Source organism: Hypanus sabinus, chromosome 2 (assembly GCF_030144855.1).
Source record: "Hypanus sabinus isolate sHypSab1 chromosome 2, sHypSab1.hap1, whole genome shotgun sequence".
NCBI lineage: Eukaryota > Metazoa > Chordata > Chondrichthyes > Myliobatiformes > Dasyatidae > Hypanus > Hypanus sabinus.
This window is the reverse complement of record NC_082707.1, coordinates 147,040,080-147,056,512: the sequence shown is the minus strand read 5'-3', so window position 1 is coordinate 147,056,512 and position 16,433 is coordinate 147,040,080. Positions and strand designations below refer to the sequence as shown.

Here is a 16,433-nt window from a genome sequence, read left to right as displayed (position 1 = left end):
GTTCCTGCCAGTTCAACATCAGTTGCCATACCCAATCTTTTATCATGCGAAATAAAAAGGGAAAATGCTGAATATACTCAGCAGGAAATGTATGGTCATACACTAAATAGAAGGAATAAAGGCATAGGCAGTTTACTAAACAGGGATTGAATTCCAAAACCAGAGATGCACAGGAATTTGGAAGTCCTAGTGCAGGACTCCCTAAGGATTAACTTTAGGGATAAGTTGATAGTAAGGAAGGCAAATGCAATATTATCATTCATTTCACAAGGACTAGAATATAAAAGCAAGGATGCTATGCTGAAGCTTTAAAAGGTATTGGTCAGACCGCATTTGGAGTATAGTAAGCAGTTTTGGGCCCCTTATCTAAGATAGGATGTATTGCCATTGGAAAAGCTCCAGAGGAGGTTTATGAGAATTATCCCAGGAATGAAAGGGTTAAGATATCAGAAGCTCTTAATGGCTCTAGGCCTGTATTTGCTGGGGTTCAGTAGAATGAGGGGAATCTTATTGAAACCTTTGAAATATTGCAAGGCCTTGATGATTGGACGTAGAGAAGGTGTTTCCATTAGTGGGATAGTCTTGGACCAAAGGGCACATCCTCAGAATAGAAGGATGTCCCTTTAAAACAGAGATAGGGAGAAATTTCTTTAACCAGAGGGTGGTGAATCTATGAAACTCATCACCACGCAGCTATGAAGGCCAAGTCATTGGGTATATTTAAAGCAGAAGTTGATAGGTTCTTGATTGTCAGGGCATCACATGTTATGGGGAGAAGGCAGAAGAATGGGATTGAGTATGAATCAGCCATTGTCGAATGGGTGGCAGATTGGAGGTATGACTCTTCTAAAGAAGGTATAAGGTGCTCCTGCCCTCCAGTAGCCTTCAGCTCACCCTTGGGCAAGGTGTTGCACCTGCTTAGCTCCCTGATCAGGGTCACGAGAAGCTACAGGAGCAGCTGGTTATGCAACCACTGATGCCAGGCAGACAATCTTTGAAGAGTATTGATAATGGCTGGGGTCACCATCTTGTAAAGATACTGCCCAGAAGAAGGCAATGGCAAACCACTTCAATAGAAAACTTTGCCAAGGACAATTATGGCCAAGGATAAGACCATGATCACCCATGTCAATACAACGTGCCACATAATGATGATAATAATAGTCCAATGGTGGAGCAGACTTGATGAATCAAATGGCCTAATTCTCCCTCTGTCTTGTGGACATATGGTCTTAAAAATATAGAAGACATAGAAAAGTAGAAAACCTGCAGCACAATACAGGCCCTTCGGCCCACAAAGCTGTGCCAAACATGTCCTTACCTTAGAACTACCTAGGCTTACACATAGTCCTCTATTTTTCTAATCTCTATGTATCCATCCAGGAGTCTCTTTAAAAACCCTATCATCTCCACCTCTACCATCGTTGCCGGCAGCCCATTCCACACGCTCACCACTCTCTGCATAAAAAAAACTTACCCCTGACATCTCCTCTGTACCTACTTACAAGCACCTTAAAAATATGCACTCTTGTGCTAGCCCTGGGAAAAAGCCTCTGACTATCCACGTGATCGATGCCTCTCATTATCTTGTACACCTCTATCAGGTCACCTCTCATCCTTTTTTGTCTCCTTCCTAGATCTGACATAAGTTCTTCGACCTGTTTCATTTCCCACAGATGCAACCTGACAATTAGTATTCAGCTCTACTATGAAACTGCTATACAGCACTAAGTGTTGTCATACATGAAACATAATGCATTGGCAAACATTTGCCCTAACATATGGAGAATTTCTACTAAATACTGTACGTCTTCAGTGGGGCAATGCTTTTGTCAGTTATACTAATGAAATTCTATAAATCTCTGTCCTGAATCATAATAGAGCAGTCTGCAGCCATTATCAATCTTCATCTTGATATGTTTTGTAAGCTTCAACAACCGTTTTGAAATCTTGACTTGCTTAGGTTCATCATATTCACTCACATAATGCATGCCATGCAGATCAGTTCTTGTCAATTATCATCTAATGAAGTTTATTGTGACCTCACCTTGAGCTGCAACCAGCAAGTTACTTCAGCAGGATCCTTACCTCAGCATTTGTACCATTCAGCTTTTTGAATTTGCATTGCTCTTTAGGGAGATCACTATTGCATCTTCTGTAACTAGATTACCCAGTTATACACTTCACTCTCTCTGGCTCTATGATACTGAAGCTTACTTTTTAGTGGACAATGTGGAGCCTAGACTTACAAACACCTTATTTCTAAGTGAATCCTTCCTGCATGGCTTTGTATTCCATCACCTCTCCAGTCATTGCTAAGTTAAATTATACCCTGTCTGCCTGGTTTTCTGTACTTATCCTTCTCAGCACCTATTCTTTACGTATCTATAAGTTCTTTCCTAAAATTCTCAATCCCTAGCATCAATCCATACCCCATAAAAGTTCACCCAAGTATCTTCAGTGGTTTCCTTCTCTGTCTTTCCTCTCCTCTCTCGATCTCTGCTCAGTATGAATCCCCAATGCATATGCACAAACTCATCCTTTATCTACCCATTTCACATTGCTTGATACAGCTATTGTTTCAAACACCGGTAAGGCTATCTCTGATCAGTAATTTGTCTTCTTTTCTATCCACCTTCCCAGATCTTCCTCCTGGCCATACTTCCTTCTTTGTCCCTTAGAAATCGATCCAACTACAAGTTTATTTTAAAATTCCAACTGCTTAATCTTCAGCTCTCCTCACTTTTGCATGTGCTAATCTGTTCAGCATTTACCTCAGCTCACTTTTGAAGTGTTTGTGCCTATTTTTTTAAAAAATCCGGTGGAATCCCTGGTCTTGCTTTCTATGTGTTTCCTTTTGTCCACAAACAACAACCCTAAATAGATGTGACACAAAATTCATTTAGCTATTCATTATCAATAGCATCTGGACTAAATTAACACAAAGCTGTAAAGCCTACACTTATTAATAAGTGTATACTATTCCGAAATAATATCTTTCAGAGATTATTTAAAAATTGTTATTGTTAAGAATTGTAAATGTTAAATGTTAACATTGCCATTCTAATTGAATTAGTTAACTGGGTTATGGATGCATTTTTGCAAAGAGAGAACATTCACAAAATAATTCAGTTGAAGTCTCAAAAAGTCCCTTTTTAATATGATTCAGTTGTTTGCTTTGCCTATACTTCATTTTGGTTTTAGAACCTATCGTGCAATCTACAGGTATTTATTGACCTATAATTTATGGCATTGGGTTAATAACAGTGCTGAAGACTGAAAGATATTGTATTTGTCTTGTTTTGCTTGCTATGATGGATTTTCAAAATTCTTCTACAAAATGCGATTAATATATATGCATATCAAGTAAAGAAATTATCAATTCAATAAACGTGCAAGTTTATTGCCATAAATCTTTTTTTTATTTAACTTGTAATGGAAAGGTTAGAAAAGTCATGTCCTCTAAACTATTGGAGGTGTTGAAAGCTTTTGGTGCAGATAAATAATGGATAAACTCATTAAGGAATAAAGGATGTTTGAACAGCCTTTAATTCAGCCATGCTAATTTGGGTCCGAAGTTCACTAGTAGGAAGGGTAGCCTGTGTAAAATGTTGGACATATTTGGTAGAAATACTTGATTTATTTAGTTGCATGTTTTAAAAAAAAACTCGATCTGGTTTAACCAATCATTTATATGTTCTTTTAGAGTAAAGATGAATATTAAAAATAATGAGTTAGGAAACAAAGGCCAAGTTATGTGAATTTTATATGGTTCCTCACTCAGCCCGACCAGGCACATTTAGGCAATAATGTATTTTTTTAAATTTCACTCTCAATCTAATTGAAAGGCAACAGAAAGAAGTAATGATCTTGAACAACAACCTGTGGAACATCAGAATCACAAGAGATTCTACAGATGCTTGAGGTCCAGAGCAACACAGACAAAATTCTGGAGGAACTCTGCAGGATGGGCAGCATCTATGCTAATGAATAAACAGTCAACTTTTCGGGCCAAGACCCTTCTTCAGGACTGGAAGGAAAGGGGGAAGGATGACTAGCTAGAAAGTGATGGGTGAAGCCAGGTGGGAGAGAAACGTAAAGATCTGGAAAGAAAGGAATCTGCTAGGAGATGAGAGTGCATCATAGCTGAAAGGGAAGGAGGAGGAGCACCAGGGAAAGGAGGTAAGAGGCCAGAGTGGGGAATGGAAGAAGGGGAAAAAATTACAAGAAGAAATTGATGTCTATGCCATCATGTTGGAGGCTACCCAGATGGAATATAAGGTGTTGCTCCTCCGCCCTAAGAATGGCTTCATCGTGGCAAAAGTGAAGGCCAAGGACCAACATGTTTCCTCTGGTGGAAGTATCCAGAACTAGAGGACACAGCCTCAACATTGAGGGGAAACCTTTTAGAACAGGAGTAAGGAGGGATTTGTTTAGGCAAAGATTGGTGAATCTATAGAATGCTCTGCCATGGACTGCTGTGGAGGCCAAGTATGTGGGTATATTTAAAGTGGAAGTTGATAGACTCCTGATTATTTGGGGCATCAAGGAATAGGGTGAGAGGGCAGGTGTATGGGATTGAATGGGATCTGGGATCAGCTATGATGAAATGGTGGAGCAGACTCAATAGGCTGAATGGCTAATTCTGCTCCTACATCTTATGGTTTTATGGACATGTCAGAACAGGAGTGGGAATAGGAATTTAAATGGTTGGCCACTGGAAAATTCTGCTTTTGGGGGGGAGGGGGGATTGAGTGGAGGTGCTCGGCAAAGGAGTCCCCCAATTTACCTCAGGTCTCCCCGATATGGAGGAGGACAAATCAGGAGCACCAGAATGTTATTTTTTAAATGGCCATAGTTGCACCATCACAAACTTGGTAGCCAATTTGTGAACAACATTAACTTGGCTGCAATTCTGATTCTGATTTCTTAATTATTATTGATGTATTAGCAGAGTGTATACCTGTTCCAATTGTCAGCTGGACTCATCTGTTTCTTAATATTACATGGAATTACCAGCTTTATTTGTTATTTATAAATATGGTATGTCCTCAAGAGGAAATCAGCACATTTTCCACAGCACATTCCAAACACTTTGTGAAGCTCAGAGTGCAAAGAGTTTCACATATGATTTCTGCAACAATTTTTTGGTGTTTTCCATATACCCACCACTGTCTGGGTGGAAAAGTTGCTTCACAGATCTTTTTTTTTAATCTTTCTCTTGTCACCTTAAACCTAGATCCCTTAGTTTTTCATCCCCTGCCCTTGGGGAATGAAACTGTGACCATTCATCTTATCTATGCACTTCATGATTTTACAAACCACTACATATAAGGTCACCTCTCAGATTGCATACCTGTTCCAATTATCAGCTGGACTCAACTGTTTCTTAATATCACATTCAAGAATCATATTCCCAGACTAGCCAGTCTCTCCTTATAATTCAAGCTGTCCAGTTGTAGTAATATCCTTGTGACCCTTTTCTGCGCCATTTCCAGCTTAATGACATCCTTCCTATACCCAGGCAACCAGAACTACACACATTTTACAAGTGTGCTCTCACCAGCGTCCTGTACAGCTGTAAAATGATGTTCCATTGCTTGCAGCCAGCTCCCTGACTGATGAATGCAAGGGTGCTTTTGTCACCACCCTGTCCACCTGTGTCTCCACCTTCAGGGAACTGCCTGCCTGTACCTCTAGGTCCCTCTATTATTCATTATCATGTGTATTAAGATGTATGTTCTTTCCTAAAGAGAAAACCTCTGTTTTCTTCTTTTAGAAGCTATTCCCACTGGTTATACTGCTCTGACAGTGATAATTACATTCCACCTACATTATACAGTGTACTTAAGAACGTAAGAAATAGGAGCAGGAGTAGGCCACAAGCCTGCTCCAGCATTCAATAAGATCATGGCTGATCTGGCCATGGACTCATCTTCACCGACCTGCCTTTTCCCCATAACCCTTAATTCCCCTACAATACAAAAATATATCCAACCTTAAATGTATTTATTGAGTAGCCTCCACTGCTTCATTGGGCAGAGAATACCATAGATTCACCACTCTCTGGAAAAAGCAGTTCCTCCTCATCTCCATCCTAAATCTACTCCCCCAAATCTTGGCTATGTCCCCTAGTTCTAGTCTCACCTACAAGTGGAAACAACTTTCCTGCCTCTGCCTTATCTGTCCCTTTCATAATTTTACATGCTTCTATCAGATCTCCTCTCATTCTTCTGAATTCCAGCAAGTACAGTCCCAGGTGACTCAATCTCTCCTCATAGTCTAATCCCCTCATCTCTGGAATAAACCTGGTGAAACTCTTCTGCACCACCTCCAAAGCTAGTATATCCTTCCTCAAGTAAGGAGACCAACACTGCACACAGTACTCCAGGTGCAGCCTTACCAGTTCCCTGTACAGTTGCAGCGTAACCTCCCTGCTCTTAAATTCAGTCCTTCTAACAATGAAGGCCAACCTTCCATTTGCCTTCTTGATAGCCTGTTGCACCTGCAAACCAACTTTTTGTGATTCATACACAAGCACTCCCAAATCCCTCTGCACAGCAGTGTGCTGCAGTTTTTTACCATTGTACTCCACTTGACATAACCTATCTATATCTCTCTGCAGACTCACCATATCTTCTGCACAATTAGTTTTTCCACTCATTTTAGTGTGATCAGCAAACCCAGATACACTTCACATGGTCCCAACCTAATGTATATCATGAACAGTTGCAGGTCCAGCACCGATCCCTGTGGCACACCACTCATGCTGATGCCAACCAGAGTAACACCCATATATCCAACTCTCTGCTTTCTATTAGCTAACCAATCCTCTATCCGTACGAATACATCACTCCCAACTCAATGCATCCTAACCTAATGAGTAAGTCTTATGCAGCACCTTATCGAACACCTTTTGGAAATCCAAGTAAGTAATGTCTATCTGTTCCCCACTATCCACTGTGCTCTTTATATCCTCAAAGAACTCCAGTAAGTTTGTCAAACAGGACCTGCCTTTGCTGAATCCATGCCTCGTCTGCCTGATGGATCCATTTCTTTCTAGATGCCTCGCTATTTCTTCTTTAATGACAGCTTCAAGCATTTTCCCAACTACAGATATTAAACTAACTGGACTATAGTTACCTGCCTTTTGCCTATATCCTTTTTTGAACAGTTGTGTGACATTCACTGTCTGCCAATTCGCCACGATCTACCCAGAGTCCAGAGAATTTTGGTGAATTATCACCAAAGCCTCTAATATAACTTCTGCCATTTCTTGCAGTACCCTGGGATGCATACCATCAGGACCAGGGGACTTATCTACCTTCAGGCCCACAAGTTTGCTCAGCACTGATTCTTTAATGATAGCTATTGTATCGAGGTCCTTACTCGCATTGCATCCATAATATCTCTCTTTGGCATGCTAGACGTGTCCTCCACCATGAAGACCAACACAGAATAGTCATTCAAAGCCTTGGCCATTTCCTTATTACCCAATATCCATTTCCCCTTCTTGTCCTCCAAGGGACCTTTGTTCATTTTAGCCATCCTTTTCTGCTTTAGATAATTATAAAAACTTTTACTATCCATTTTTGTATTTTGTGCTAGTTTATTTTCATAAACTAGCTTCCCTTTCTTTATTGCTGGCTTAGTGGTACTTTGTTGCTTTTTAAAAAATTTTCCCAATCTTCCAGTTTCCCACTACTCCTGGCAACTTTGTACGCATGAGCTTTTTGTTTGATGCCTTTTTTTATTTCCTCAGTTATCCAAAGCTGTCTCTCCCCATCTTTACTGTGTCTGCTTTTAACTGGAATATACTTTTGTTGAGCACCATGAAAAATCTCTTTGAAAGTCACCCACTGTTTCTCAACCATCCCACTATTTAGCCTATGCTCCCAGACTACACAAGCCAAATCCTCCCTCATCCCATTGTAGTTTCTATTGTTTTTTAGGCATAATATACTGGTTTTAGATCAAACTATTGCACCCTCCATGAGAAACTCAGTGTTATCACTCTTTCCAAGAGGATCCCTAACTACAAAATCACTAATTTTACCTGTCTTATTGCACAGGACCAGATCTAAGATAGCAAATTCCCTTGTTGAATCAGTAACATGCTGTCAAAGAAAGCCATTACTGATGCATTCTATGAAGTCCTCCTCAAGACTGCCTCGACCAACTTGATTCATCCAATTTATGTGCAAGTTAAAAGTCCCCCATGATAACTGCTGTTCCATTCTGACATGCCTCAGATTCTTGGTTTGTTGCCTTTGCCACTGTGATGTTATTACTCAGTGGCCGATAGACAACTCCCACTGGTGTTTTTTTTCCCTTTACCGTTCCTAATCTCCACCCAAATGGATTCGGCATTCTGCTCCTTAGATCTTGTATCGTCTCTCACTAAGACCCTGATTTCATCTTTAATTAAGAGTGCTATCCCACCTCCCTTACATGGGCATTCAAATAAAGTGCCCTTACACTCATTGTGCTTTTAAAATCTTGTAATCTTTTTCTCTTTTGCACTTGACTTTACCTCATTCCACTCTTTCTTTTCTCTTTTTTATCTTTTGCTTTAATTTTATCTTTATCCACACTTTACCCTTTAACTTTATCCATACTTCTTCAATGTGTTGAACCCACCTCCCCACTATTTAGTTTAAAGCCCTATCCACAGCCTTAGTTATGCAACTCGCTAGGATCCAGGTCTCGCCACAGTTCAGGTGGAGCCTGTCCCATTGGAACAGCTCCCACCTTCCCCAATACTGGTGCCAATTTCCCATGAATTCAAACCCACTGCTCCCACATCAATCCTTGAGCCATGCATTTAACACTCTAATCTCTTGGCCCTATGCCAATTTGCACATGGCTCAGATTGTAATCCAGAGATTACTACCTTCTTTTCAATTTAGGCCATAGCTGCTCAAATTCCCTCAGAAGAGTCTCTTTACCTTGTTCTGCCTATGTCTTTGGTACCCACATGGACCACGACAACTGGACCTTGCCTCTCCCACTGCAAATGTCAGTCATATAAGATGATCTGAGCCTTTGCACCAGGCAAGCACCACAGCCTTCAGGACGTTCTATCCTCATGATAGAGAACTCTGTCTACTGCCCTGACTATACTATCCCCAATTACCACTACATTTCTCTTCTCTCTCTGCCCCCTTGAGTGACTCCCTGAACTACAGTGCCACAGTTAGGTTGCTCATCTTTCCTACAGCCCTCACTATCAGACCGAATTTGAGACAGCTAATCTAATGAGTGTGACTGCCTCCTGAGCATCCAGGCAACTCTCCCCCTACCTGATGTGCTGCAGTGTTTGAAGCTCAGATTCCAGGTCATCAACTTTGAGCCTGAGTTCCTCGAGCAGCCAGTACTTGCTGCTGTGGATGTGGTCGCCAGAAACCACAATGGGGTCCATCAGTTCTCACATCATGCACCTGCAGCACATCACCTTCATTGAAGATTGAAGATGATTTTTCATATCAGACAGGCACTTGTATGCCTTTGGCAAATGACTGATGTCTTTTGAAAAAGGAGAGGAATACAACACTAATACATACAAAAGAATTTAAAAAAATTTTAAATGTGTCATTTGGGTTAAATCTACACTTTTAATGGCTTAGCAATATTCAACTTAACCCCCCCCCCCCATTTACTCCAGCCTCTTAAAGTACAGGCTATGTAGCACTAATTATAAACAATTATGCAAAGTGGTATGAGATATTATGGAAATTACAACGTACATCATCAAAATAGAGCCCCATTGTCCACAGTTGACAATGTATTGGTCACTCCTACTCCTCCCATATGAATGATGGCCTTTGTTTGTGTTAAGCATCACTAGAAGAGTTCTGAAACTAACACTGGTGGTCTGTAATACTGGAAGAGCATTGCAAGTTACTGGATCTAATGAATCGTGAAATCTTCTGTCCATCAAAAAAAAGATGTGGACAGGGACATCACGTGATGACGTAGGATCGAGATGTGGAAATCCAGCTCTCACGTAAAAAACCAGTAAAATAACGTTTAAGTGAAAAAAAGTTAGTAAATACTTTTTAAAAACTAGTTATAAACTATTCAGGATTGACTTAAGATATGCCTGCTAAACAGAAGCAGAAGAAAACTACTACTTTGAAGACAACACACGTTGGAAAAGAATCAAGGCCGGTCACTATGAAAGAGCCTCGGGCTCAAGTGCCCTGTACCTCCGGCGATACAGAACAGGAAACTGCAGCAACATCAACCGTTTCCAAAAGAAAAGAGCAACAGGAATTGTGCATGCGTGAAGGAAAGGGCATGCGCAAACACGAGCAACCCAAACTACAAATCCCAGCTACGATCGGAACTGAAAGTGAAAGTGAAGATGAGGTGGAATCAGATTCTCTGGATAAATCAGATGAAGATGAAGAGACAAGCAAAGAAGAGCAACAGGAAGAGGTTGGAGGTGATGGAGACATAAGAAAAACTTTGGTGCAAATATTGCATGAATTCAAAGCATTAAAAGTAACAAAAAAGATATTAAAAATATGAAGATTGTTTGATAAAATGATGAGAAGACAGGACAAAATGGACAAGAAAATTAAAAACTTGGAAGAAATAATGGGAGACACCATTGATAGAGTGAATAAAATGGAAGATAATATTTCTGCCTGGACATCAGAAAGAAAACAGTTGTTGGAAAAAGTGGATGTGCTTGAAAATTTTAGCAGTCGAAACAATATTAAGATTGTTGGACTTACAGAAGGTATAGAGGGAGAGGATCCAATAATTTTTTTTCAAAAATGGATCCCGGAAATTTTGGAAATGGAAGAAGGAACCCAGTTAATTGAAATTGAAAGGGCTCACAGAGCCTTAAGACCAAGACTTAAAGTTGATCAAAACCCACGATCAATCTTGATAAAATGCTTAAGATATCAAGATCCTGAAGGCGGCTGCCCAATGTGCCAGAAAGAGAAACAGGTGATAGAAGGGAAAACAGTTCTTTACTATCCTGATATAAGTTATGACCTTTTGAAGAGAAAGAAGAAATTTAACCCAGCGAAAAAAGTTTTTTGGGAAAAAGGCTATAAATTTATATTGCGCCACCCGGCAACCCTGATAATTTTTTTGGATGACGGAAAAAGAAGATTTTTTACTGATTATCGGGATGCAGAAGAATTCACACAAGAACTCCCAAATATTCACTAATTACAGTCAAAGATTTAAAAGTGAAACAGATTAAAGATGAAGATAGGGACAGTGAATGGAACTGATGGATGTTTAAGGACAGAAGAATATTTAAATACATTCTTAATTATATGATACAAGGGGAGAAAGTTTAAAATTTGAGAAATATTAATCGAGAGTAGTGATTTTTTTTTTCTTCTCTTATATATACTTTTTTATGTTACGGGGGAGCTGGGGGAACTTCGGATCGATTGCTACGGGATTCACGTGTGTAATCATGGCGATTGCCATGACCCATACAACGGAGAGGGGTAATGTTGTGTTCTTCTCCATTCACAACATTAGTAAGGGGGTATTTTGTTATTTTTTTCTTTATAATCTATTTTTCTTTTATCTTTCTTTGCCTGGACAATCGGGGGGGGGGGGGGGCGGGGGAGACACATAGCAACATGAAGAATTTTAAAAAGATTCCCCAAGGTACTACGAAAGTTGAAAGATTAGGTGTTATTATAGATTGGAGTAACCCTGATAAAAAATAATGACTAATTTACTGAATTTTTTAAGTTTTAATGTTAATGGGCTTAATGGACTGGTGAAAAGAAAAAGAATTTTAACATATGTTAAGAAAATGAAAATAGATATAGCTTTTTTACAAGAAGCACACTTAACAGAGATAGAACATCAGAAATTAAAGAGAGATTGGGTTGGAAATGTTATCGCAGCTTCATTTAACTCAAAGGCGAGGGGAGTTGCAATTTTGATTAATAAAACTTTACCAATTAAAATACAAAATGTATTAATTGATTCTGCAGGGAGATATGTAATTATACATTGTCAATTTTTTCTCTAAACTATGGACTCTTATGAATATTTATGCACCAAATGAAAATGATGTAAAATTTATACAAGAGGCTTTTTTGAACTTGGCTGACGCATATGACAAAATATTAATAGGTGCAGATTTTAATTTTTGTTTAGACCCAGTTTTAGATAGATCAACAAAGGTTGTTACAAAATCAAAAGTAGCAAAATTAACTTTATCATTGATGAAAGATTTAAATTTGATTGATATATGGAGAAGAATTAATCCAAAAGAAAGAGATTATTCATTTTATTCAAATAGACATAAAACTTATTCAGGGATAGATTTTTTTATTATCAATGAATATTCAAAACAGTGAAAAATAAGGAATATAAAGCAAGAATATTGTCAGATCATTCCCCATTGATAATGACAATGATAATGATGGATAAAGAGAAATCAATTTACAGATGGAGATTTAATTCAATATTATTAAAACGCCAAGATTTCTGTGATTTCATGAAAAAGCAGTTTCAGTTTTTTTTAGATACAAATTTACACTCAGTTGATGATAAATTTATAGTATGGGAAGCAATGAAGGCATATTTGAGAGGTCAGATAATAAGTTATACTTCTAGAATTAAGAAGGAATATATGGTAGAAACAGATCAACTGGAGAAAGAGATTACAAAATTAGAAAAAGAATCTCAAAGGTATATGACAGAAGAACAAAGAAGACAACTTGTTAACAAGAAATTACAATATAATACACTTCAGACATACCGAACAGAAAAAGCAATTATGAGAACTAAACAGAGATATTATGAACTAGGTGAAAGATCACACAAGATTCTTGCTTGGCAGTTAAAAACAGACCAGACTTCCAAAACGATAAATGCAATTCGAACAAGTGTAAATAAAATTACTTATAAACCTTTAGAAATTAATGAAATTTTAAAGAATTTTTATTCTGAACTGTATCAATCAGAATCACAAAATGATAATGTTGAGATAGAAAGGTTTTTTTTATCAAAAATAACTCTTCCAAAATTGAATTCAGAAGAACAGAAGAGATTAGATATGCCTTTTACATTATAAGAGGTCGAAGAAGCTCTCGGATCACTTCAGAGTAATAAATCCCCAGGAGAAGACGGTTTTCCGCCTGAATTTTACAAAAAGTTTAGAGATTCACTAATTCCTCCTTTTATGGAGTTAATACACCAAGCGGAAAGAACACAAACTTCAAGAATCTTTTTTGACGGCTATTTTAATAGTATTGCCAAAAAAAGATAAGAGATCTTTTAAAGCCAACATCATATAGACCTATTTCTTTGTTGAACACTGACTGTAAAATAATAGCAAAACTTTTATCTAATAGATTATCTAAATACTTACCAAAATTAATACATATGGATCAAACAGGATTTATCAAAAATAGATAATCGGCAGATAATGTAACTCGGTTAGTATAATTCATCTGGCACAAAAGAGGGAGGAAATGAGTGTGGCAGTTGCTTTAGATGCAGAAAAAGCATTTGATAGATTGGAATGGGATTTTTTATTTAAGGTATTGGAAAAGTATGGGTTAGGAAAATCTTTTATAAAATGGATTAAAACCTTAAATACTAATCCCAAAGCTAAAGTAGTGACAAATGGTCAAATTTCAACATCATTTCAGTTAACAAGGTCAACTAGACAAGCTTGTCCATTATCACCTGCTTTATTTGTGTTGGCAATAGAACCATTAGCTGAATTAATTAGAACAGACCCAGATATTATGGGTTTCAGAGTTAAACAGAAGGAATATAAGATTAATTTATTTGCTGACGATGTTTTGCTTTATTTAACAAACCCATTGTATTCACTGCGTAAATTATCTTCTAGATTGGAAGAATATGGGAAAATATCAGGCTACAAAATAAATTGGGATAAAAGTGAAATTCTACTCCTTATTAAAGGAGATTATCATCAATGTCAATTAATAACTCAATTTAGATGGCCGATAAATGGTATAAAATATTTAGGTATAAGAGTTGATAATGATATAAAGAATTTATATAAATTAAATTATTTACCATTAATGAAAAAAATTCAAGAAGATCTTGATAAATGGATGATATTACCAATAACATTAGTAGGCAGAGTAAATGCTGTAAAAATGAATGTATTCCCTAGATTACAATATTTATTCCAAACACTACCAATACCATTACTGCAGAAGTTTTTTCAAGAGTTAAATAAATGTGTGAGGAAGTTCCTTTGGAAAGGTAAGATGTCAAGAATATCGTTGGAAAAATTGACATGGAAATTTGACCTAGGAGGGTTACAACTTCCAAACTTTAAAAATTATTTTAAAGCAAATCAACTTAGATTTATTGGATCTTTTCTTGATTAAGATAAACCGGCATGGATTAGAATAGAACTAAATAAAATAGGAGAAAATATACCAGAAGATTTTATATATAAGTGGGAATCTAAATGGATACGGGAAAAGAAAGAACCTCCTATATTAAAACATTTGATTGATTTATGGAATAAGGTGAAAGTTGATGATGAGATAAAGAAATCTTTATTAGCAAAGAGACCTTTAATTCAAAATAAACTTATTCCTTTTACAATGGATAACCAACTTTTGTACAACTGGTTTCAAAAAGGGATTAGATATATAGAAGATTGTTTTGAAGGAGGTATATTAATGTCATTTGACCAATTAAAGAATAAATATAAAATATCAAACAACACTCTTTTTTGTTATTTCCAATTAAGGGCTTATTTAAGAGATAAATTGGGTTAAACAATGTTATTGCCGAAACCTAATGAAATAGAAATCTTAATTCAAAAAGGAAAAATTAAAAAATTTATTTCTTGTATGTATAGTTTGATTCAAAAGCAGGCAATTAAACAAGGAATTCATAAGTCAAGACAAAAATGGGAAACGGATTTGAATATTAAAATTGAAGAAACAAACTGGTCAAGACTATGTCTTGACAGTATGACAAATACAACAAATATCCAGCTAAGACTAGTGCAATATAATTTTTTACATCAATTATATATTACACCATAAAAAATAAATAAATTAAACCCAAATTTATCTGATCAATGCTTCGGATGTAATCAAGAAATTGGTACTTTTTTACACTCTACTTGGTCTTGTTTTAAAATTCAACCTTTTTGGACAAATTTAAGAGTTTTACTGGAACAAGTTATTGGAATACAACTTCCACATAATCCAACATTATTTTTACTAAGCGATATTGAAGGGATAAAATTGAAATCCAAATTGAATAAATATCAGAAAGAATTCATAAAAATTGCATTGGCAGTAGCCAAAAAGGCTATTGCAGTTGCTTGGAAATCGGATTCATACTTAAGTATAGATCGTTGGAAGAATGAAATTTTTAGCTGCATTCCACTTGAAAAAATTACTTACAATTTAAGAGATAAATATGAAATATTTCTGAAAATTTGGCGCCCTTATTTATAAAAGATAGGAATAAATATATAGGTGCTCCGAAGATAAAATTATTGGTTACCTGGGGAAATAAATAAATATCCATATTAAAGCTATTATGAACTCCATGGAGCATGTGGGGATCTTCCGATATATAACCATATAACAATCAGAGCACGGAAACAGGCCATCTTGGCCCTCCTAGTCCGTGCCGAACCCTTAATCTCACCTAGTCCCACCTACCCGCACTCAGCCCATAACCCTCCACTCCTTTCCTGTCCATATACCTATCCAATTTTACCTTAAATGACACAACTGAACTGGCCTCTACTACTTCTACAGGAAGCTCATTCCACACAGCTATCACTCTTTGAGTAAAGAAATACCCCCTCGTGTTTCCCTTAAACTTCTGCCCCCTAACTCTCAAATCATGTCCTCTAGTTTGAATCTCCCCTACTCTCAATGGAAACAGCCTGTTCACGTCAACTCTATCTATCCCTCTCAAAATTTTAAATACCTCGATCAAATCCCCCCTCAACCTTCTACGCTCCAATCCAGGCATTCTTTCTTTCTTTCTTCTTCTCTTTTTTTTTCTATAGGGATATGTTGGGGGGAGGGGTTGGGGGGAGGGGTTAAGGGGAGGGGGGAAGGGTTGATTTTTTTTCTTTCTGTAACCTATTTGAAAATCCAATAAAAAAATTTATTAAAAAAAAAGATGTGGACTAGGGAAATGTGATTAGCTGTTTTGGAAATATAAGCACAAATAAATCTCTTTCTATTTGGGAAGATGCAGCAAAAGGTGTGCCACAGATCAGTGCTGGAGGCTCAGCTTTTCATAGTGTACATAAATGACTTGGATGATGGCACCAAAGGCACGGTTTTCATTGGAAAACAGTAACAAATCAGGAGCAAAGGGATATTTCTACAAAATAACCAGCTAGTCATTTACAACTGAAGTGTGTAGAAATTTTTTTATGAATCTCTGGAAATCTTTGCTCCTGAGGGTGG

At 37.4% G+C, this 16,433-nt stretch overlaps 1 protein-coding gene across 4 annotated transcripts in view; it reads left to right on the top strand.

Annotated features, from left to right (window-relative positions):
• mipol1 (mirror-image polydactyly 1) overlaps positions 1-16,433 on the top strand; it is a 330,956-nt gene that overhangs the window by 276,180 nt on the left and 38,343 nt on the right. The window lies entirely within an intron of this gene.